At 42.3% G+C, this 24,217-nt stretch overlaps 2 long non-coding RNA genes across 2 annotated transcripts in view; one reads left to right on the top strand and one right to left on the bottom strand.

Annotated features, from left to right (window-relative positions):
* The window catches only part of LOC309339484, a 612,964-nt gene that overhangs the window by 574,578 nt on the left and 14,169 nt on the right, over positions 1-24,217 (top strand). The gene's annotated exons all lie outside the window — the stretch shown is intronic.
* On the bottom strand, positions 22,334-23,394 carry LOC309338611. Its single transcript, XR_014154996.1, has 2 exons — positions 23,287-23,394; positions 22,334-22,720 (listed from the first exon to the last, which is right to left on the bottom strand). It is a non-coding gene; the product is annotated as an uncharacterized lncRNA (long non-coding RNA).

Below are 24,217 nucleotides of genomic sequence, written 5' to 3'. Positions count from 1 at the left end.
ACTCAGTGGTACCCAGGAAGGTAGACATGACCACACTCATGCCTAGATTCTATTCCTCCTTTCCATTCTCATCAGTCCTCCCTTTACAGCAGGAATGGGGGGAACTGGTGGCCTTCCCAGATGTTGCTAGACAACTCCCACCATCCCTGACCTACGACCTCATTGGCTGGTTGGGCACTGATGGAAATTGACATCTAGAGAACCAGAGACTGCTATATAGAGCACTCAAACTCTATCCCTGATGACAGTACCATAAAGGAGATCTTGGATGTTTAAAATGATCCCCATGTATAACTATCAACCCCTTATTTGTGGGTTCCACCACATCATGGGAGTAGCAGACAACATCTGTTACAATGGTCCTCTGTTTGAGCAAGAGCTCCTTTTGAGCTATTTGAACTCTGTCTAGGATGGTTCAGCTTTCTCACTGGTGATGCACATGTCCCAAATTCCTCCACCTTCGCTGTGGGCCAATCGCCTTTCTACCCAAGGGGAGCCAGTCGATGCTGCCCTTCCAAAGGTGGGGGGGGTCCTTGACCATCAACCACAAAGAGGGTTTGCAACAGCCAAACATACAAAACATGGTCTGGATTCAGACTAAGTTCATTGAACTTGGTTTCCATTAAAATCAAGGAGACTTTTTTTTAGTCATAACTGAACTGTCACGCTGATTTCAATGGGCCTACGTTCAACTTACTCTGCATGGAACTCCCTGTCTCCAAGCATCAGAAAATTTCCCTCTCCCAGGTAATGAGGCTTCTTTATGATGAATGACTATGACATAGAGCCTTAGTCTTGGTGCCTTCATGTATGAACAGGAACAGGAAGTGACTTTACAGGGTTTTGTTAAGGCAATAGAAACTATAATGCACTCTGCTCATCCAATCTTGAGTAGCTAATAGTTCACAGACAAATTCATAGATGCAGAAAGTTTATTGATGTTTCCCCATTTTATACTGCAGCTATTTCATCTTATGATAAATAAGAAATTCCCCCTCTAAATCTCTGAGTCTTAACAACAAAACTGTTCCAAAAACATACAATACAGTGGAAATCCCCTAATGCTTCTAATGACATATTTGATTCAAGTTAGATCATTCTGCACATTACAGAGTTTTGGCCTCTTTCTGGTTTCGACAGCTGCTTATAGGGCATCTAAGACTTAATTGATATAAAAAGAACGGGCGTGCTGGAACGTGCAGAATGAATCACAGCATTTCATCAGTGAGTCTGGTAGAATTGGTTGTGCTGAAGTGAAAGTTTTTCTTACATCAGAATGACTTCCAGGCCCTTGGGGGGAGGGAAACGCTTCCATGTAGGAGGAAGAGACATGGTTTCCCAATTATCCCCTCCCCCCACAACTCCTTATCATGCATTTCTGTGACTCTTTTTACAGCAGATTTCATTTCTCATGCGTCTCAGGATTCAGACAAGTGTTCATACTGAAGGGTTGGGTAATCTTTTGGGGCCCCAAGGGCCACATAAAGGGGTGAGTGCATGGTTGGGAACTACATGTCAAAGAGCATGTTTTCAGCCAGCCAAGTTCACTCACATATTTATTCATATGCACACTGAGGTAGACAGGAGAGCAGGGATGCATTCTTCGCTAACTCAGTTGTTCCCCTGTAACAGATTTATGATCCGTGGGGCCTGTGGGGAGGACCTATTTATTCACCTTAATAAACATGACTATGTCTGGGGGTGGGGCGGGAATTGACACAGCTAAATGCATAAGAATGAGATAGTTAACAGCAGCATCTTTCCACTAGTATATTATTAAACACTATTTTTTGTTGTTTCTGATTAATGATATACGCATAAGTAGAAGCAAAAGGAAAACACTTCTCTTCCTCTAAAAATGAACCTTATTTAAAGGAACAAAATGAATGAAAGTTTGTTAAATATTCATAAAATGTATACGTGTTTTCTTTCACATTCCCTTCACAGAAGGCTGTTACTTGTCATGATCTACCTCTTGTAGTGAAGAACCTTCGTTTGCTAACATTGCTGAACTCCTTAAATGCTCTTGAGATATAGTAGAACGTAAGTAGATTTTGGCACTTAAATGATCTTTCCCCAGTTGCTTCCAATGGTGGAAGGTAGCTTGGACGTCCAGTGGCCCACAGACTGGTCAGTGTGAGAAGTTTATATGTACGGCAAGAAGTTGATATGTACGGTTGATATGTAGTAGAAGGGCATGGGCAGAGGTGATGGAGCTAGTGGTGGTGGGGTGCACCAGCTGGAAACTCAAACCATCGTCTTGATTAGTGCAGATCATGGTCCATTTAGTGGAAGCATGGCAGTTTTAGAATGGAGGTATCACTAAGTCCTGTATGAGTCTAGAACTGAAATCTGAAGCTTTAGGGAAAACGAGGGCCTTCCTTAAAGATGCCCATGTAGTCATCTGAAGAAATAAATCAGACAGGATTTGTCACAATGAAGAGTTTGGAAATTTTGGCATAAATAAGGGGTTGGCCGAAGGGGTTAGTGAGGTTGATGGAGCTGGGGCTGGGATGCAATGGGAAACCACTTTGAGAGGGATATGCCACCTTGAAAAGAGCTTTAGCCTTTAGTCCTCTCCCCCCCTTCCTCCTTTAATTGTCTTTCTGCATTGAACAGCTCTAGCCTAGAAGTCATTCCTTGGCTACATGCAACAAGCAAAATCTCCCAGTGTATCCATCCAATCCCATCTAATGCAGACAGGCTTATATGGGTCTGAGATTCATATTATTATTTTTTTTCAACATTGTACACTCTGTCATACACTGACAACAATGCTACCAGGATCAAGTGTTTAAAAGCAGCGACAACTCAAAAGAAAGGATCTCAGCCCTTGATCTACTGTCAGCAACACAATGCTAAAAAAAACAAACTTCTGAAAATGTATGTGTGTGTGCGTATTCTGAAGCATTCGTGCAACCACATGCTAAGTTCAGTCTGCATTTACAGTTTTAGTTATATAAATGGTCTTTATTTACAGAGGAAAATATGTTTAGCCTTAGTTTGTCAGTCTGATGGGGCACAAGAAACTAAATTAATGGCAGAGAGGGGGAGAGGGAGAAAAAATGATGCCTGAGTAGCTTAAAACAGCAGACAAGCTGTTGATCAGAATGCTGGAAGACATGACAAAGATCAAATGTTATCAGGGGGAGGGAACCCCACAAACCGAAGATTTCTTTCCTTTGAGTCATGTCTGTGGCTCTCCTGCATAGGCTGATTCAATTAGAGGAACAACTCTATTATTATTCAACCACATAATCACATTATGGGTTGATTACTGGACTATGATCTTGAACACACCCATACAGAGCCTTGCTTCCTCCAGTGGTGTTCTCCTAATGTCTGTATTTATAGGTTTGTGTTTTGTCCTTTAGCCACGGCAAAGATATTAGAGCAGTGAGTTAGGAAACTTTAGTCTATCACGGGTCAATGCTTTGAAATATCTGGATCCATTAAAGATCAGAAACAGGCCAGTTTCTTGTCCAAAAGTGTGTGAGAGAGGAGAGGAAACACCCTCCAGACTTGTTCTTGCTAAAGAAGTTGTTTGTATAAACCTATGAGCCCCAGACAAACATAATTACTGAGATATCAATTCTGCAGGGAATGCTATAGACAACTTATGTTTAACCATTGGATTTATAGATCTATAGACTCTGTAGCTGAGCTTCCTGGGACCACTACTTGCATTGATTGCTACTCCCCCATGATTCCACCTCATGCTACTCTGATTATTTAAGAGTGGGAGAAACCATAACAAGAGTGATTACTGTAGCCCAGAGGTTACACCTACACTTCTCACATTAGATGGAGACAGTTCCCATTCAGAGGTTGTGATCTAAAGGAAGTGAATGGTGCTTCATGCCTCCCACATTAATGGGAGTTAAGTTAGTCACAAGTGTAACTTCCGTGGGATTTAAGCCCAGTGAACTGTTCCATTCCAAGTGACTGCCTCAACAGTCTGAGGGTTCTGATCCTACGTTCCAAAGGTACCCTGGACAGCTCCTTTCAGACTGGAAACTCTACAACAGCAGAGCTCAAATGTTGTTTCAGCACAAGTTTACCTCAGCCTTAAATAGGAGCTGCAGCTCTATCAAACTCTGCCTTCAGTCAAAGAAGCCTCTTCCTGGTTTAAGAGTCATTGGCTCCAATAGATTGTGGGTCAGCGAGGACTTCTGCAAACAGACGACTCAAATCCCAAGCAGCCGGTCATCAAGGCTGCTTACTCAGTCATGCCTGCCTGACATCAAGAGATGTACTGCATTATGTTCCTTCAGAGCTTTCTCTGGGCCTTTGGGGACAATTTAATGGCAGCTACTTAAGTGTGCGAGGAGAGGGAATGAAGTACCACAATAATTCAGACAAAGAGAAGAGGAGCTCCATTGTTTACTGAAGAAAAATGTTCATTGCTGTCGCTCTGCTGTTTCAGAGTTCAAAACGTCTTCTTGAGGATCTGTGAATGCTTATGGATTTCATAGACTCCAAAACCTTGTTCTGAAAAACTGAACTCAGAAAACAGCTACTTGACTTTGACATCTTATGAATTACTGGCATGTAGGTGAATAAGTAAACTGCCTCCACTGAAAATGCATTGCAGATGAAAGTGCTCTCTGCACTTTTGATCGGTGATTACTCATTCACATGTACAAAACATCACCCAATGTTACAGACATTGTCCAATGAACATGTACATCTGAAGCTCATTAAGTAGGAAAGGGGATGCAAGAAGGGTGGTAATAGCTTTTCATTGTTTTTATCTGATAAGATACTTAAATGCTAAATATTGTGATCGGGATCTAACCTGAAAGTGGTGTACCCAGTTAGAATTGAGAATGATGGTCAGGAAAAGGATTCAAGCACCTGTTGAACTAAGTGGAAAATAATGCATTTGGAGAAAGGATGGGTGAATCTTTGAATTCCAGTGTTTCTCATTTTCTAGTCTTAAATTTAACACTCCACATTTTCACATCAGTTTGCAATTTTTAAAACAACCTTCAGAATTTTGGTGTGAATTTCTCTTAATATATACACTTGTGTGCAATTTTGCATGATAGATACAATTTTACATAGCAATGTTCCCATAGCAACGTTTCTTCAAGGCAATTTCTCTCAATATATGCATTTTTATGCACACTTTATTCTAGTGTGTGTTTTTTGTACACATTACTTTTCTGGAGAACTGCACTGCAAAATTCAGGGAAGTGCAAATTTTGAAGGTTGACTACACTGGGATTCTTGTGTTGTTTCAGAAACTTCAAGTTAGATAGATTTCCCTTTAAATCTAAACTGAATCAGATTTTTTCCCATCCCTAATAAGGAGTGGAGAAGGCTTCATATGTTCCATATAAAGCAGCCTTATTCTGAGTTGGACCACACAGTTGCACTGATTTCCATCTGCTTTCTTTATAAGACATATGGATATGGATGATATAAGGCCACCTCAGCTCAATTTCAAGATGTGCATATTTATGAAATAAACAAATAAATATTGCCAGGAGGTGAATTTTTCTCTCACGGAAACCTAAATCAGATATTACAGCTCGTCTATTAACAGTGCATTTCAGAAACACCCATTCCCACAAAACTGCAGCAGTTTTGTGTTGGTTTGATCCAAGGCCAATTGCATGACCCATGAATGAATGGACTGAGAAAATCTCAGAAGGTTTATGAAACACAAGAGGTCTAAAGCAGTCAACACCCAGTGAATTCAAATGCCTTCATTCATGAATGTTCAAATGCTCGTGATGTTTCCCAGTAAATTCCCAGCTACAATCCCCCTAGCTAAGGGAAAGAAGAGGAAAGGGAATTTAATGTGTTTGACATCCAACAGACAATATTATTTCAAAATATGGAGAAGGTCTCCTTTTCTGGAAGGCTTAAAAAGCAAAAAGGAGAAAGGACACATCTGCAGTTCCCTTTTCTTTGTTTTTGTTATTTTAATGCATGGCCATTGCCAAATATAATGCATTTAAAGCATTGCCAGATATCCTGTCTTTAAAGACCACCATGGTTCCATGGAAAGGAACACCCCTCTTCTTCTTCTATGTTGCCTCGTTAAAAGGCAGGATGCGGATCTGGAAACTGAAGGGGCTTATCTTCACTTCCCTTATGCAGGTTTACTCAGAACAAATCTTACTAAATTTGATGGAACTTTTCCCCTCCCCACCACCATCCCCAAAAATGTGTGTAGAATTTCAGACTTAGTCACCGAAATTAAGTTCAGAAGCATTATCCAACATGGTGGTATGGTGGAGAACAGGAAGTACAAGTGATTGACATTTTCTGCTCTCTGCATTGCTTGGAACATTCAGAGTTCAACTTTGTTATCTATCCCCCCTCAACCACCAAATAAAAAAGAATTTCAGATGGACAAGCTTCTGCTGTGCTTTCTCACCAAAACAAACAGGAAATATAATCTGTCAGCATGTTTGGCCCAATCCCAAATCTCAGTGTCTCAAGGAACAATCCCAGTCAGCCCAAGGCATAATCCCACCCCACCCCCACCACTGCATGTCTGCTTTCCTGTTCACATGACCATCATCTGAAAAATCACAAGACGTTCTTCCAAAGAATGAACGCAAAGCAAAAACAAAACACCCTATTTCCATTTCCTGGTCTTTGAAGCATGCGCCCTGTCCTCAGACCACTACAAACCCAACAGGCGCAGTGGAAGTACATAATTAGAGATCACTGCAGATCCTTTTAAGCACCACAAGGCAGATACAATGTCCCTTTGGAAACTGTGTCAAGTAGTAACCATAGACAGCCAAGAGCACTTTAGAAAATGTGCTAGAGAAAGTGCAGCACAAGTGAATAGGAGTAAATGAGTTAAAGCTTATTGACTTGCTTATTTACTTCAGTATACCTGAAGGAGCGTCTCCACCCCATCATTCAGCCTGGACACTGAGGTCCAGCGCCGAGGGCTTTCTGGCGGTTCCCTCACTGTAAGAAGTGAGGTAACAGGGAACCAGGCAGAGGGCCTTTCTCGGTAGCTGCACCTGCCCTGTGGAATGCCCTCTCATAAGATGTCAAGGAAATAAACAACTATCTGACTTTTAGAAGACATCTAAAGGCAGCCCTGTTTAGGGAAGTTTTTAATGTTTGATGTTTTATCGCTTTATTATTATTATTACTACTAATATTCTGTTGGGAGCCGCCCAGAGTGGCTGGGGAAACCCAGCCAGATGGGCGGTGTATAAATAAATTCTTATTCTTATTCTTATTCTTATGCCACTTACTTCCACCCATCCACCGCCCCCAACATACACATAAAATTAAAGGGGAAGCAATAAAATCAAAATTGTACCAGTCATTAGAAGCCCTGTCTGAACATTATCTAAGCAGTGCACTGAGGGGAATGGCATTGCGTGCATCCAACTGGTATGTGGGCTCATTCCACGTGATCCTTGAAAAAGCAGGAGTTCTGATCACATGTTCAGGTAACACTTATTCTAATAAGATCTGGACAAGGCTGAAGTAATAAACATCCATGCATGACCCAGCTGAGGTGGTGTGGGTCTTCTGTTCTTCCCTCTTCCTCACACTAGAAAGGCAGGCATTCAAAACAAAACTTGAGCAGTTTGGAAAAACAACAACCCTGTTTTGATCTGCCAACTTCCAGAAGTCTTCACGTGCCTCCTCCACGAGAGGGCCAGAGGATAGCAATACGAGAACAGGCCTTTTTTGCAGTGCCTCCTCATTTGTGGGATGCGCTCCCCAGGAAGATTCAGCTGGCACATTCATTATACACCTTTAGGTGCCAGGTGATGTCAGGGACTAGACAGAGGAAGAAAGTTGGAGACCGCCTTCCCAGCCTGACCCTTCCAGAGAAGAGGAAGACAGTTCAGAACTAGAACAGAGGTTTGAAGGAGGTCACAGCTCAGAGGAAGATGAGGGGGGAAAGCTGGGAAATAATGGGAGAAGAGCAGCTGGCTGACACGTTATCACTAAAAAGCATTCCAGACCCACCATCTCCCAGAACCCGGCGAGCCTTAAAAGAAGGAGAGCAAAGAGCCTGAAGGCAGAGGGCACTTAGTGGTACCCGTAGAGGTGATGATGATGACGAATGAGGAAGGTCGAGATTAACTCAGGACAATGCCATTTTCCAAGAGGCTATGTTCTAAGCCTCTCGCTGTAAATATTGAATAAAAAGCAGGTGGTAAGGACTTTTCCTTGTCTTTGTACGTTCCTGGCAACTGGCCGTGGGAGTTGATTACAGCCGCCTGACAGGCAAAAACTTTCCTCTTTAGCTAGGCCTTTGACTGATTGACATCCAATGCCCTTTTAAAATGTGTTGTGTATGTTCTTATTATGTATATATTGTGATTTTATGTTGAGATCTAGGGCTGTATACAAATTTAATAAATAATAAATAAACAAGTATCCAAAGTGTGTGTCTTAATGAAGCTATGCTAAAGACAGCCCTACGTCTAAACTGAATTCAGCCACCTGTCTATTCAGTCCTATACAGTGGTAACTCGGGATGCGAACGGGATCTGTTCCAGAGCCCCATTCACACCCTGAAGCAAACGTAAGACACGACTGTGTGGCTGCACGTGCGCAGGTCGCATTGTGCCACTTCCACGCATGTGCATGACGTCATTTTGAGCGCCTGCGCATGCGCGAGTGACGAAACCCGGAAGTAACGCGCTCCGTTACTTCTGGGTCGCCGTGGAGCGCAGCCCGAAAATATTTAAGCTGCAGCGTATTCATCCCAAGGTATGACTGTACATATGTGTCTACCCACAACGCAGGTCCTATGTAGTTCAGTAGGGCTTATTTGCCCATGCGTATAAGATTGCAGCCTGCGTGCCATTTCGAAAGGGAAGGCTCCCTGCTTATTCTCTGCCCTTAAAGTTATTCTCTGAAAACAAATCTCCATTGCCTCCATGCTGCCTGAAATGCCAGGATTTTTAAAAACAGAAACCAGCAACTCCCTACTTGGCTGGGTTTCTTCTTATCTTGTACGCTTTAACATACTCCAGGAGCCTGCTACAGACAGCACTGAGCGAAAGCAGCCTCAAATTAGTCTAGCAAAGAGAAAAGGGGGTGTGATGGGAGGAGGAGACGATTGCTCACTTTCTGCATCTATTCCTGCCAGCTGTCCACTCTGGCATATAGCTGGCCAAAGCAACTCTCTCGCAGCATTACAGAAAGTGGGAGGAGGCTAGGCTGGAGGAAACAGTGGAAGAGCAGAACCCAGTAGCAGGAGAACAAAACACCGGAGAAGCTTGAATCGCTGGCTTTCTGCTATAAGAGGATGCACACACACAACGCCTCTCATTCTAAACTGGAATGTCAATGTTTGAACATAAAATTCCCCATAATAGTACTCTAATGTGACGGGGGTTTTAAAAGCATTCGAGGAAACATCTGTTTATGGAGTGTTCTGGAGGAAAACATGAAATGAGGTGGCTTCATTAACATTTTCAAAAAAAATAAAAATTCCCCCAAATACCAAGCTTTCCGTTAATGGTATGAGCAAGACCACTTTGCTAATAGCATCTGTCAATTTCATTAAAAACACACACACATACACATTTGCTTATGGGCCCCAATATGCACCTAAACAATGCTATTACATTAGATTGCTTTGTGACATAAGTTTAACTGATTTTTTTTAATAAGGGCCGGCTAATTCAAGAGGCCCCAAACATGTTTCCTAGAATCTTTACCAAAGTATATCAGGCAGAAATTAAGTTTATAATAGTATCCCAAAATTATTACAATGGTGGGAAATAGTTTGAAAACTAATGACTGTTCCCGGGGGTGGAGGATGGGGAGGTTGTAGAAATTGAAAATGGGTCATTGGTACAGCTCAAGTTCAAGTTATGACACTGGAAGTGTAACCCCAAATATTTAAAAGATGTTCCAGGGTCAGAAAACTGAAATCTCTTTCCAAAACTAGTCAATTGATTGGGTTGATATCATGCCCAGACCAGATCCAGTGAAATTTAATGAAAGTTCCTCCCTTTATTTCAATGGGTCTGAGTATGGATAACATTGGCTATCATCAATGCTAATTATTTATAGGCCTGACCCAGGATATTTTGGCCTTTGGCTGATTAATATTCTATTGGCTTTTAAATGTGTTTGAGAAAGGGAGTTATTATTTTGCTCTGTTTTGTTTTTGTTCTAAATTATTTATTTGTGCTTTTATCTTGTATTTTTATCTTGCGAACCGCCCTGAGACCTTCAGAAGAAGGGCAGTATATTAATACAGTCATTTGTTGTTTAGTCATTTAGTCGTGTCCGACTCTTCGTGACCCCATGGACCAGAGCACACCAGGCACTCCTGTCTTTCACTGCCTCCCGCAGTTTGGTCAAACTCATGCTGGTAGCTTCAAGAACACTATCCAACCATCTCGTCCTCTGTCGTCTCCTTCTCCTTGTGCCCTCCATCTTCCCCAACATCAGGATCTTTTCCAGGGAGTCTTCTCTTCTCATGAGGTGGCCAAAGTACTGGAGCCTCAGCTTCAGGATCTGTCCTTCCAATGAAGGGCTGATTTTCTTCAGAATGGATAGGTTTGATCTTCTTGCAGTCCATGGGACTCTCAAGAGTCTCCTCCAGCACCATAATTCAAAAGCATCAATTCTTTGGCAATCAGCCTCCTTTATGGTCCAGCTCTCACTTCCATACATCACTACTGCGAAAACCATAGCTTTTACTATACGGACCTTTGTTGGCAAGGTGATGTCTCTACTTTTTAAGATGCTGTTCATGGACAAAACTCCATGGACAAAGACAATAGGCAATACAGTCATACCTCGGAATAAATACGCTTCAGGATAAGTATTTTCAGGTTGTGTTCCATGGCGACCTGGAAGTAACAGAATGCGTTACTTCTGGGTTCCACTGCTTGCGCATGCGCAGACGGTCAAAATGATGTCACGTGCATGCACGGAAGCGGCGAAACGCGACCCGTGCATGCACAATGGAACCCAGGGGTGCAAACTTGAATAAATTATTGTGGGGGCCCAGGTAGGGCCTGCTCTGCATATTCAATCACATGATACAGTGCACACATTTGATTTGAATGAGAATGCCCATCAACTTTGTGGTGGCCCAGCCCCCTCAAATATTTTATTATGTGGGCCGAAGCCCCCATGGCCCATAGGAATTGGCTCCTATGATGGAGCCTTATGTGACAGTTGCAAAGAAAGAAAAGAAAATAGCTGGATCCATTTTTATTCAAGGGGGAAAGTACAGGTCAATAGCCAAAGGTCCAGCTGTGTTTGCTTGAAGCACAGTCAGGCAACAAAGGTGCGTTCCTTGCTAGCTGACTATGGCAACCACTCTGTAGACAATCTTCTGCACACAGCCATGAGAAATAGTTTCACTCACTGTGGGAAACAGGAAATTGCAGAAGAACATTCCTTTAAACAGTTTCTGGGGAATTACTGCTTTGAGATTACCATTATTTTTTCATGAACAGGACTGTAAATATGTAATGGAACATAAATATTTTGTATTTAGACTAATAAAAAATTCAACCACATAAAAGATGCATGTTCACTAAAAAATAATTGGCTTCTGTCGCATCATGTAAAAGGCAACAGCATACAAGCCAACTGCCCATACAAGAAGTCAAATATTTATAGAGCTGGACAAATACCATCAGTTGGTATGGATAGGGGAAATTTCAAGCTGTATTTACAACCATTTCTTTAAAAAGAACCAATGTGTCTTACTTATGGAATGTAACATCCAAGTCCCACTATTTGAATTGCAAGAAATATACTATTTCCAAGTGGGTGGGTGTTAAAAGAAGAAGAAGTAATGTTTGGGGGCAAACTTGCCTCAGAGGTAGTGTTCTTCAAGACCGGTATTACTCCCTCCCTTCCCACCATCATTGTGTAAAGGGGGTATTTCACTAGTAATTTAAACTGAAAGGGTCATTGCATTGCTTTCTGCAGCCAGAGAGGGCTCATAAAATGTGGAGTGGGGGCAGTGGCATTCCCCCAGCAGGAACAGTTCAATTATTGCAACGTGTTATATACAGGGCTGCCTCTGAAAATGGTTCAGAAACTTCAGCTAGTGCAGAATTCGTCAGCCAGGTTAGATAGGTAGATAGGTAGATAGATAGATAGATAGATAGATAGATAGATAGATAGATGATAGATAGATGATAGATAGATAGATATCTTTATTGTCATTGTTTCATGTAGAACAATGAAATTGAAAAACTACATAAAACTACATAAAAACTACATAAAACATTCAAAGACCCTAAAAACTCTAAAACCCCATTTTAAAATACACTATACTATAGGGACCCCTTATGCTGCGTTTAGAACCAGAATTGGTTACTCACCAGGGCAAGATGTTTTGAGCATATTACACCAATCCTGGCCCAACTGCTCTGGCTGCCCATTTGTTTCTGAACTGAATTCAAAGTGCTGGGTTTTTTTACCTATAGAGCCTTAAATGGCTCAGGACCACAATACCTCAAGGACCACCTCTGTCTATATGAACTGACCTGGGCCCCGTGATCATCATATGAGGCCTCTCTTCATGTACCTCCTCCACGAGAGGTCCAGAGGGTGGCAACATGAGAACGGGCCTTTTCGGCAGTGGCTCCTGTTTGTTGGAATGCTTTCCCCAGGGGGGCTCACCCAGAGCCTTTGTTGTGCACCTTCAGGCGCCAGAAAAAAACATTTACATCCAATGCCCTTTTAAATGTGTTGTGGAAGGGCAGATTATTGGGGAGGAGGGTTTGTTCTCATCTTTAGTATGTAATTTGTGGTTTTTTATATACAGTGGTACCTTGGTTCTCAAACTTAATCTGTTACGGAAGTCCGTTCCAAAACCAAGGCATGCTTTCCCATAGAAAGCAACGCAAAATGGATTAATCCGTTCCAGACTTTTAATTTTAACATGAATTTTACTCTCTAACGAGACCATTGATCGATAAAATGAAAGCAATAAACAATGTACTGCAGTCACACAATCAATTCACCAGTAGATGAACTGGGTTCCACACAGTCACAAAAACAAAAAAAGAGAGCCACAAAAATGAAAACACAAAATAAATAACAAAAACAGACATACCTCAGCGTACCACTCAAAATGGAGCATGTTCGGCTTCCGAAAAAAAGTTCACAAACCAGAACACTTACTTCTGAGTTTGCAGTGTTTGGATTCCAAGATGTTTGAGTACCAAGGTGTTTGAGAACCAAGGTGCCACTGTATTGTAATTTTATGTTGTGAACCACCCTGAGATCTACTGATATAGGGTGGTATGCAAATTTTAATAACAGCGGTAGCAACAGTGTGCTCATTGTGCTGGAAATGGAGGTAGCAAGATCAGCAGAGCTTTACTGCAATGGCGGCCTGGTACCTTGGGCTACCACCATGAACTGGGAGTTCCCACTATCTCACCTCCACCCCAACCCAAGGAGGACTGCTCCACCACCACGAATATGACATCACTACCCCCACACCCTTCTGCATGAGCCACCACTGGAAGCAGCATGAGAGTGGTGCAAACACACAGGCTATCCTCAGCCCCCCCCCCCCCGTGTTTTTTAACATTTGGAACACAGTGTTCCCGCATAACCTTGAGAGGGGGCTCCCCCTGTTAGCAGGGAACCGTTCTAGCCCCCTCCCCAAGTTCATTTTTGCGCCAGCACATCTGCATTGCAGCTACCTGCATCAGCAAAAGAGGAGTGATGTTATCACGTTTCATCTCAGCCCGTGATTGCCACGGTGATTTCAAACAGATGTCCAAACTTTGGCAGATGTATTTATTGCCTGAGGCTTATGGGTACTAATAATCTAAAACTATGTTATGCCGGTTGCCAGCAAGTAAGCGTTTAGGCTTAGTGTCGCCAGATCTCAGCAGTGTTAATGTATATTTTGTCATTTGTGCCTCTTGGAAGATCAGGGCACAGTGGAAGGGCACAGGTATTGGTAACAAAGCCAAAGTGCTAGGCAAACATTTGACCTAACTAACAGGCCACAATCAATTCCAGATAGTCTAAGAAAACAGGAGAAATGGGGGATTACGCAAAGCAAGGGGAAAACTAGAATTCATTGCTACAAACTATGTTACCAATGTCCTTGATCAAGCAGTCCATTGACTGGAGAGTATATTCTTTATACAGTGGTACATTGGGTTACAGACACTTCAGGTTACAGACTCCGCTAACCCTGAAGTAGTACCTCGGGTTAAGAACTTTGCTTCAGGATGAGAACAGAAATCGTGCTCTGGTGGTGCGGCACCTGCGGGAGGCCCCATTAGCTAAAGTGGTGCTTCAGGTTAAGAACGGACCTCCGGAATGAATTAAATTCTTTTATATATATATATTTTTATATATATATATATATATAAATAATTTTATTAGTTTCCACACAAAAAATATATAACATATCACATTTTCAACTTTAACAAATTTTCCAATTTTGGACTTCCCTCAGCCTCTCTGACAATCATCCAAATTTGATTTTTAAGTACACAGTTCTTAAATTCACTATTGCCTTTCAAAAAACCATTTAAAACCTGTTTTTCTTTTTTGCAATATCTCTTTGACTTTTACAGAGCTTCTTTAAATGCCACTAATGTTATTTCTCTATCACTTATATCTTCCCAATAGTCCACTAACTTTCTCCAGTCCTCGATAAACTTTTGATCTCGTAGATATCTGATCTTCCCTGTCAATTTGTCCAGTTCTGCATAGTTCATCAACTTTGTTCTCCACTCCTCTATTGTTGGTACTTGTTCTTGTTTCCAGTTCTGGGCCAGTAGTATTCTCGCCGCTGTTACTGCATATTGGAAAAGTTTACAATCCTTTCTATTTATTTCATTTCCTATAATTCCTAAAAGAAAGGCCTCTGGTTTCTTAACAAATGTATATTTCAACATTTTTTTTCAGTTCATTATAAACCAATTCCCAGAAGCTCTTCACTTTTTTACATTCCCACCACATATGATAAAAAGTGCCATCCTTTTCTTTACATCCAACATTTTTTACATGTTTTATACATTTTTGCAAGTTTCACCGGTGTAATGTACCATCTATACATCATTTTCATTATATTCTCTTTTAACGCTGTACATGCAGTAAATTTCATATTTTCATTCCATAATTTAATCCAATCATCCATTTGTATATTATATCCAAAATCTTTGGCCCATTTTATCATAACGGAATGAATTAAATTCTTAACCCGAGGTACCACTGTAAGTCTGCTTTCTTGCAGAGTTATATGGGTGGTGTCCCCATACAAATCTAGAGAACCTACTTTTATTTCAGGAGCATTTGTTTTGGGACAAAAGGATAGTGGATTTCTTAGTCATTTCCAGTGCTATGCGGTAATTGTCAGGCAGGTGAAACCAAATTATAATACCTGGAAGACAATTCAAGATTGTGCATGCATATGGCACCTTTAGCACGCATGCGGCAATATCATGCATTGGAAAACAGATGAGTTTGCCCATCACAACAATATGCTGGCCAAATCCTGCTGTTCTAACAGCCATTAGGGGCTAGAAACATTCTTAAAGAAAGCTGAGATTTTTAATATTGTAACAAACCAACCTTGGTAAATTAAGCTAGGGTAAAGTATGTCAGATCCAATCTCCATTCTGGAGCATAGCTACTATTGGCTGGGCTGGCCTAACTAGCAAAGGGGAAACAAGCCTTTAAATGGTGTTATGCCACCCTTTTAGTTGGCTTAATTTGCATAGGGTTCCCAGGTCATGAGACTGAGCTGACCAGGCTTAGAATCCAGCCGGAGTCTCCCCCTCTCTCGTTCTGCACCAAACATGCCTCTTCTTCAGGGCTTACACCATCTTAAGATCCACCAGGCTGGGTCCCAGTTGAGCCAAGATGTTGGAGATATGCCGGCATATCTCCAGCTGTACCAAAGATGATATCCACTCATCCCATTGCTCCCCAAATCTTGTATATATACATTTTTTAAAAATTGTGTGCTGCAGGTAAATAAGCAAAATACACAACCATTAGTGATTCACAATCTGATAAACCCATAAATCTAATCTTAGATGATGACAGATTAGAAAAATCCACAGATGTTCCATTTGCTTTTATTTGGCCATTAAAATTATTATGCTTTTGTATCAGAATTATCCATCACATTTTTGTGGTTGCCTGTATTAAAACAAAATTGATACAATACGGAAATATTTGGCAGGGCTTCTCCAAATGATGAGCCAACCAGAGCCATATATCAGTATCCCACCCTGCATGATTTTATGACACTCATGTCTGTGTGGAGGACCACCAGTGGTCTGCATCTATGATTAAATCATTTAAACACACACACACACACACACACACACACACACACACAACTGGGCCATGTTCCAGCAAGCTGTGTAATCTTCCAGCAGATGATCATATTTGCATTCGGAGGTTCCACTTAATGATTCTTCCACACCCTCTTGCCCTGATGCAGCAATGTTTTTCAGTACTTAGCAATGTGAAAATTGCAATGGAACTGTTCGTGAACCACCAGTCTCATGCACATACTATATTGCCGTGATGGATCACAGTCCCATATGCTAATACTGTAACATCAAATTACCGCTCAGCTTCATGGAACGTAAAGGACAAGCATATTTGTGCATTATTACTTTAAAACACTATTTCATCTAGAAATAGGCTGTTGTTGCAGTCTCCTCAAAGTGTGGAGAGCAACATATCACTTGACTAACTCACCAGAAGATTGATTTCCTGCCTTTCTAAGCTGCCCTGTCAACACAGTCATTTAATGTGCTTCCAGAAGAAAAGGATTTCATCAGGGAAATGTAATGAAATGTAGAAAGCAAAGTGCAATAAACAATTAGCACTTGTTGAATTCTGGATAACTTGGGAAGAGCAATGTGCATTACTATTGTTCAAATATGTGACATCGGCACTAAATTATATTTGTGGATCTGTTGCATGGGCCTTGCTGTTCAAACAGATCCAAGAATTTCCTTCTATGTGCCAACCACCAGGATCATAAGCAAACTCATCAGCTTCAGTGTTGCAGCTGTCCAGCACATGCTCTTTAATGTGGTTTCTGAAAAAAGAAGCAGTTCAATCCTCATAACAGCAAGACTCTGTATCTAAAGATGGCACAGTTATGTATAAGATACAGAGTCTTGCTGTTATGAGGATTCTAATTTTGTCTGTTTGTTTGGTGTCTTCTCTCTCTCTCTCTCTCTCTCTCTCTCTCTCTCACACACACACACACACAAACACAAACAAACAAACAGTGAATCTGTACAATGTGGGGAACTTGGCCAACCCTCAACAAAAGGGATTGGTTGCTAAACCACTTTGGGAACTGTAGCTCTGCGTGGGGCATAATTGTCTCCTAACAACTCTCAACACGCTTAAACTGCAGTTCCCAGGATTATTTGTGGGAAGCCATGACAGTTAAAGTGATGCTGTAAAGTGCTTTAAATATAAAGTGCAGCTGAAAATTGGCAGCAAAAAACAACAGTACCAACAGCACCAACCAGGTCCATAATGGTGCTCGTTGTTCAGTGATCCACCACTATATGCAACCATGCCAAAAATGGATTCTCCATGCTCCTCCTCGTTGAGGCTCAACATTCACCTCCTTAATGTTGCTGCAACAATGAATACAGTTCCTAGCTCTTTGGCTTGCAGCACAGTGTCCCTCCCATTGCCCCTCCTCCAAAATTCCTAACCTTCATTCTTTTCATTTGCACTGCTTACTCTTACTGCATTTACCGGCTTGATTTTACTTTGGGGAGTGAACCGCCCAGTTTCTGATTACTTTGTTTTCTAACCACTGAGCTCTGCAAAGGAAATAATAGTAGTTTTCCATTCTGGTTATAAAAGGGCAGAGTAACCCCCCAGATAAAACAAATAGCAATTCTGAAACTCTTCTGGGGCTTGCATCATATCCTTACATGAGTTCAATGGACTGAACAGAAGGTGAACTTTGATCCATGTCTGCTCCTTTGCATGCTTGGTTACAGCGTTGTTTTGAGTTACGGAAAAGGAAGTGCGGGAAGAAAACACTGCAGCAATAGCTGTCCACAAAATAAAAGGTGTGAGAATTTTGTAGGGAGCTGCAGCATTTTTGTACGACTTGTAGCTACCCTTTGCAGATTGAAGGTGGCTCGCTCTGTCAACCAGCCAGGCATTTGCAGAGGCTGATAGCGATTAAGATATTTTACAAGGGATGATACATTTTAAGAAATAATAAATCTGGCTCCCCAGCTGGTCACCATCTGCGGTACGTTTGATGTGAAATAATCTACATCGTTGCTGTATGGGCTCACACAGATGACGCAGGCTCCTACTGGCTACAAGGGGAGATGACATCACAGGAGTGTCATGAAAGCCCTGTGCTGTGTCCAGAGGTGAAGAAAAGCTCTTCTGTCTCAATAGTAAAAGCCCTTTTCGCTTCAGCATTCGTGTTGGCAGCACAGTGGCTACTGCCAGAACTTTGAAGTCCATCAACTGTGGGATGCATCTTTAAAAATTCAGCTGCGACTGCACAGGCTGCAGGGAAGCCAACCAGCTAACCTAAGCCCAGTCAAGAGTTGGTATGGTGGGCATTGGTTGAGGGCTCACACTCCAGCAAGGAACCCACTGACAAGAGCAGGCATCCCTGGTGGTTTGCTTCTACTGCACTGACCTCTCTCCCCTCTCTCTCCTGGTAAGCAACATTGACCCGCCTGCCATGAAACTAGTGCAGCAGCTCTGCCCCATCCAGTGAGCTGCATCTGCAAACTACTAGAAAGAGTCTATTGGAAAGGCATACTGTATAAGCTAAACTCTTTCCATTTTGAAGATGCCTATTGCAAGATGCCTCATGAGAGTCCCATGGACTGCAAGAAGATCAAACCTCTCCATTCTGAAGGAAATCAGCCCTAAGTGCTCACTGGAAGGACAGATCATGAAGCTGAGGCTCCAGTACTTTGGCCACCTCATGAGAAGAGAGACATCACCTTGCCAACAAAGGTACGTATAGTAAAAGCTATGGTTTTCCCAGTAGTGATGTATGGAAGTGAGAACTGGACCATAAAGGAGGCTGATTGCCAAAGAATTGATGCTTTTGAATTATGGTGCTGGAGGAGACTCTTGAGAGTCCCATGGACTGCAAGAAGATCAAACCTATCCATTCTGAAGAAAATCAGCCCTTCATTGGAAGGACAGATCCTGAAGCTGAGGCTCCAGTACTTTGGCCACTTCATGAGAAGAGAAGACTCCCTGGAAAAGACCCTGATGTTGGGAAAGATGGAGGGCACAAGGAGAAGGGGACGACAGGGGACGAGATGGTTGGAGAGTGTTCTTGAAGCTATCAACATGAGTTTGACCAAACTGCGGGAGGCAGTGGAAGACAGGAGTGCCTGGCGTGCTCTGGTCCATGGGGTCACGAAGAGCCGGACATGACTAAACGGCTAAACAACAAATTGCAATGTACCTGAAGGCTACTGGTGTAATTCAGTAGACATACCAGGGGTGCCAACTTGAATAAAATATTGGGGGGGTAATCCCCCCACATAATTGATCATGAAACATGGCACATGAATACCATTTGCTCATCAACTTGGGGGTGGGGCTCAGCCCCCTCAATTATTATATGGGGACACGAAGGGACCTTGCCCCCTAGAAGTTGGTTCCTATGAGTCATACCAAAATGCCAACCAATCCCTGTCTGCATTGCATTATTATTATAGAGGTTAGCCGTGCATGTAATATATCCCAAGATCACCTTTTTCTGCAAGCACAGCATACCAGCCAAGAAGGCTGCCGTATTAAATATTTACATATAGAAATTCCATAGATGTGCCTCTGTAGACCACATGGCTAATTCGGTCAGCGTTTGCTCTTCCTTATCTGCACTGCATCTCACAGTGCTACACCCTTCTGTGTAAAGCCAACACAAGAGAAATCACAGTTCTTCAATCAAATATAAAAACTACAGAAGATAAAGCGGGGGGACACACAATTATGAGATGAAGAGATCCCTGTCTCATTTATTTGCTGATGAAATAACATATTTCAACTGGGAACATATTTTCTAAGATATTAGCAATATTAAAGCCAAATATTTAATATATAACCTACTCATATTACTCATGATTTCTTTACATGATCCCACTCATCTTGAATCTATTAAAAGCTGTTAGCATTTTAACATCCAACTTCATCAGCTACAGGGCTGGGAGAGCTTTCAAGCAAAACATGGAAATGTTGAAACGATTGCCTTCCGATCTTATCTAACTTTTGCACTAATTAACCCTGAATTAGGAGATGGAGTGGGATGATCAGAGATCACTGCTAAAAGGCTGCTTTGGCATAGGATGTTGCAGGAAGAAATTGCTAATTTTGAATTGTTTTTCATCAACAGCCTCTCTCCCTCTTTTTAAATCCAATCCTTCTTCTAAGGAACATTGGGTTTTCTCCCCCGTTGTACTTTCACAACATCCATGTGAAGTCATTTGGGATAATAAGGTCTCGCTGACTCACGCTAGCTACTACTTTCCTCAAGAGTTCATCTGTAAAACGTGTTTATCAAATGATTTAAAAGTCCGCTGAACTTCAATGGTCAGTTGAGGTTGCCCAGGTCCAAGATCTGGCAGCCAACCTGGGAAAGACTGCCTGCCTACCTGTGGAATGGCCAATGGCAGGTCAGCCTGGGGGCTGGGATTCCCCGGGGGGCGAGCCCAACCAGCCAATTGGGTCCACCCCCAAGTGAATAAATTGAGGCCAGGCCAGCATTCCTCCTCAGTGTTGCTTGATCTTTAGGACATACCAATCAGTTTCCTTCCATTTTTAGTTCCCAGTAAAGAGCAAAGCTAGACTTCACATGCAGATTTGAACATATTCCTGATGGTTTGTTCTTGTTTTAAAAACAAAAGCAGCTTGTGATCTTCAGGAGGGACTGTGGCAGTGGGTTGCTTAACTCTTCCCCCGTGGACATTTTGTTTCTCAATTGCTTCCCTCCTCCCCACAGCTACCCTTTACTGACTTACCCTTTGCTTTCACGAGAAGCATGAAGGCAGTCCATGAGCAGCCTGTGATCCCTGCAACTTTTGAGGAATGTGTGGGGCAGGGCTCTTTTGCGTTCTTTTTTATCCAAGGACCACAGTGTGGGTGCCAGGCGGACCTCTCTGGAGAAGGCATTATACAATTGGGTCACTGCCGTAAACAAGACTTAGGCACCAACATCACCAAAGTTGGGTTCTGGAGATTATCATAGGGTCCAGCCAGGTATATATGGACGGAGAAGAATCTTTTCATAAACCAATGAGGGCTTTGAAGATTAACAGCAGAGCTAATATTCCAGCAGAGATGTTACAGCAAAGAAGGAAATTGACTAGAACCAAACCACTGGCTACACAAAATTGAAAAGCCAGTGTGTTGTAGTAGTTAGAGGGCTGGACTAAGATGGGAAATCCGTCTTAACCACAGCTACCTCACAGGGTTGTTGTGAGGATTAAATATGGAGGAGGAGAACCATGTAAACTACTTTGAGCTCCTTGGAGGAAAAAGCCGGGATATAAATGTAAAGAATAAATAAATAAATAAATTCAAAGCGCATTTGCAGTATCCCCTTCCAGCTTATAGGAAGATTATTCATTAATTCATTTATTTCCTTGTATCCCATCCATCTTAGCTCAGTTGGCTAGAGCGTGGTGCTGATGATGCCAAGGTTGCAGGTTCTATCCCCGTATGGGTCAGCTGCATATTGCTTCATTGCAGGGGGTTGGACCAGATGATCCTCAGGGTCCCTTCTGACTCTACAATCCGATGATGCTACGATTCCCAGAAGCTCAGAAGAGCAGTTATATACTATGTTCTCCTCAAGCTTCTTTGTAAGGTGTGATTTGCTCAAGGGCACAGACAATGCTGCAAGGCTGAGAAAGGCTTTCCATGCCCATCTCCCTGGCCCAGTTCCAAAATTCAAACAAGCCTTAGTTGAGGTAAACAGTGTAAAATCAAAGTGCACCTCCCCCCCCTCCAAGGGACATGGCAGAGGGAAAGCTGAATGACGTGCATCGCAAGCAACGGAAGTGTAATCCTGCCTAGTGAGAAGCACATGTGGGGCCACAGGGGACTGCGGGCGAAGGCTAACACCGAGAGATCTCTGTTTGCCGTAAGCATTTCTTTAACATATACTATGATAATTCAGAGGAAAAGCTTATCCCAGAACATTCTACCAAGGGTGCACAGTATGTTCAATAAATGTTGATGTATGTACATTAGTTATAACATAGCTCAAGGCAATGTATTCTTAAATGAGGTGTCTCTATCAATCTTGTATCCCCACCCCCCCACCCCAGCACACTGAACACAAGCTGCTGCAAAGGCTGTTCTGCTCCAATAAATGCTGAAGCCATTTGCACAGGAGCAAAGCAATGCATTTATTAACCAAGATTAACATCGTCCAAGTTTCCAGGGTTAGGAATTCAATTGAAAAATAAATGCCTCTTTGCATTACATTAGCACATTTTGTGATGAGCATCATGAACCAGCCGAAGCCCCCACCCCCCACCCCCAATGCTCCAGGTCGCTGAGTTGTGTCCCTCTTAAACAATAGGCAATTGACTTTTGAGAGCAAATGACTTGTAAGTTCCATTTTCAAAACTGCCAGGGAGATTTCCTGAGAGTGTCGTGTTGTTGCAAGGCTTTAGCATGAGACCCAATCTTGACAGACGCATCAGCGGTCCGAAATTTTAATCAGATGATTTCATAGACAGAACCAGAACCTAGGGAACTCTGGGTTCTGGAGAAAAACAGCAGCCACAATTCAGCATTGTGTACAGCATAGATAAGCCCCTTGTATCTATAGCTTTAAACTCATTGCTTTCAAGCAGACATAAGTGTGCCTATGCTGGATTCAGCCAGTAAAACATCATATACCTACATTGGCTCACAGTACATTTCCAAGCACAATTGTTGGTGCTGACCTTTAAAGCCCCAAATGGCCTTGGCCTTGTATACCTGAAGGAGCGGCTCCACACCCATCACCTGGACACTGAGGTCTACCTCCAAGGGCCTTCTGGCAGTTTCTTCACTGCAAGACATTGAAGCTACAGAGAACCAGCCAGAGGGCCTTCTCTGTAGTGGCACCCACACTGTGGAACACCCTCCCATCAGATGTCAAAGAGATACAACTTTTAGAAGACATCTGAAGGCAGCCCCATAGAGGGAAGTTTTTAATGTTTAATGCTTTGTTATGTTTTTGTATATCCTGGAAGCAACCTAGTCAGATTGGCCGGGTACAAGTAATATTTTTTATTGATTATTATTATATCCAATGTCATTTCTGGTCAAGAGGTCTTTAGATACTCCAAACTAACTGAAGCTCCTTTCAAGCATGAACCAAGCAGCAAAGCAGTGGCTGGATAGATCCACTTGAATCTCAGGACAACACAGTCAGACTCGAACAAACATTATTTCGTTCAGAAAAAATACATATATTAACATAGAAAATAACTGTTTGGGCTACAATCCTATGATCAGTCCTATGATACATTCCTATGATCTGGAAGTAAGCCCTGTTGAACATAAGGGGCTGACTTCAGACTAAACAAGCATAGGATTGCGCTGTGAAAAGAACACAAACTCTCAAGTTGTGACACATTAAGTCTGTAGCCTTTTAGCCTGCAGAGCCGAATTGTGTGCATTTGTATAGTGGAACCACAGGTACCCCCTCTTTTGGGGGGAGAGCATCATCATCATCATTATTATTATTATTATTATTATTATTATTATTATTATTATACTGCCCTATACTCGGAGGTCTCAGGGTTCACAGAGTGGGACAGGCTTTGACCCACAATGCACATTTCATACCCACCCATCCCTCTCCCCAAATTAGAAGCTAGGGGAGGCACAGATAAATTGTGAGTTATAAACTCCCTCAGCCGATCTGGAAGTTACAGAAAAGGCAACAGACCCATCCTTCTTCACCGGACCAGGAGACTCACAGGCCAGGAAGTTTTAATTATACAAAACTGGGGTGAATGAACAGATATTAATTATAACATAGGAAGTTTCCCAGACAGGAAAAGGCAATTAGAGTCAGGATCCTAGACATATTGGCAATTGCTCCCTAGATAGCCAGGCAGTGGCTCCTACAGACAGAACAGCCTAGAGCAGTGTTTCTCAAACTTGGTTCTCCAGCTATTGTTGGACTACAACTCCCATCATCCCTAGCTGGCAGGTCCAGTGGTCAGGGATGATGGGAACTGTAGTTCAACAACAGATGGCAACCCAC

Source organism: Podarcis erhardii, assembly GCF_964252035.2.
Source record: "Podarcis erhardii genome assembly, chromosome: 3".
Lineage (NCBI taxonomy): Eukaryota > Metazoa > Chordata > Lepidosauria > Squamata > Lacertidae > Podarcis > Podarcis erhardii.
This window is presented reverse-complemented; position numbering and strand designations above follow the sequence as displayed.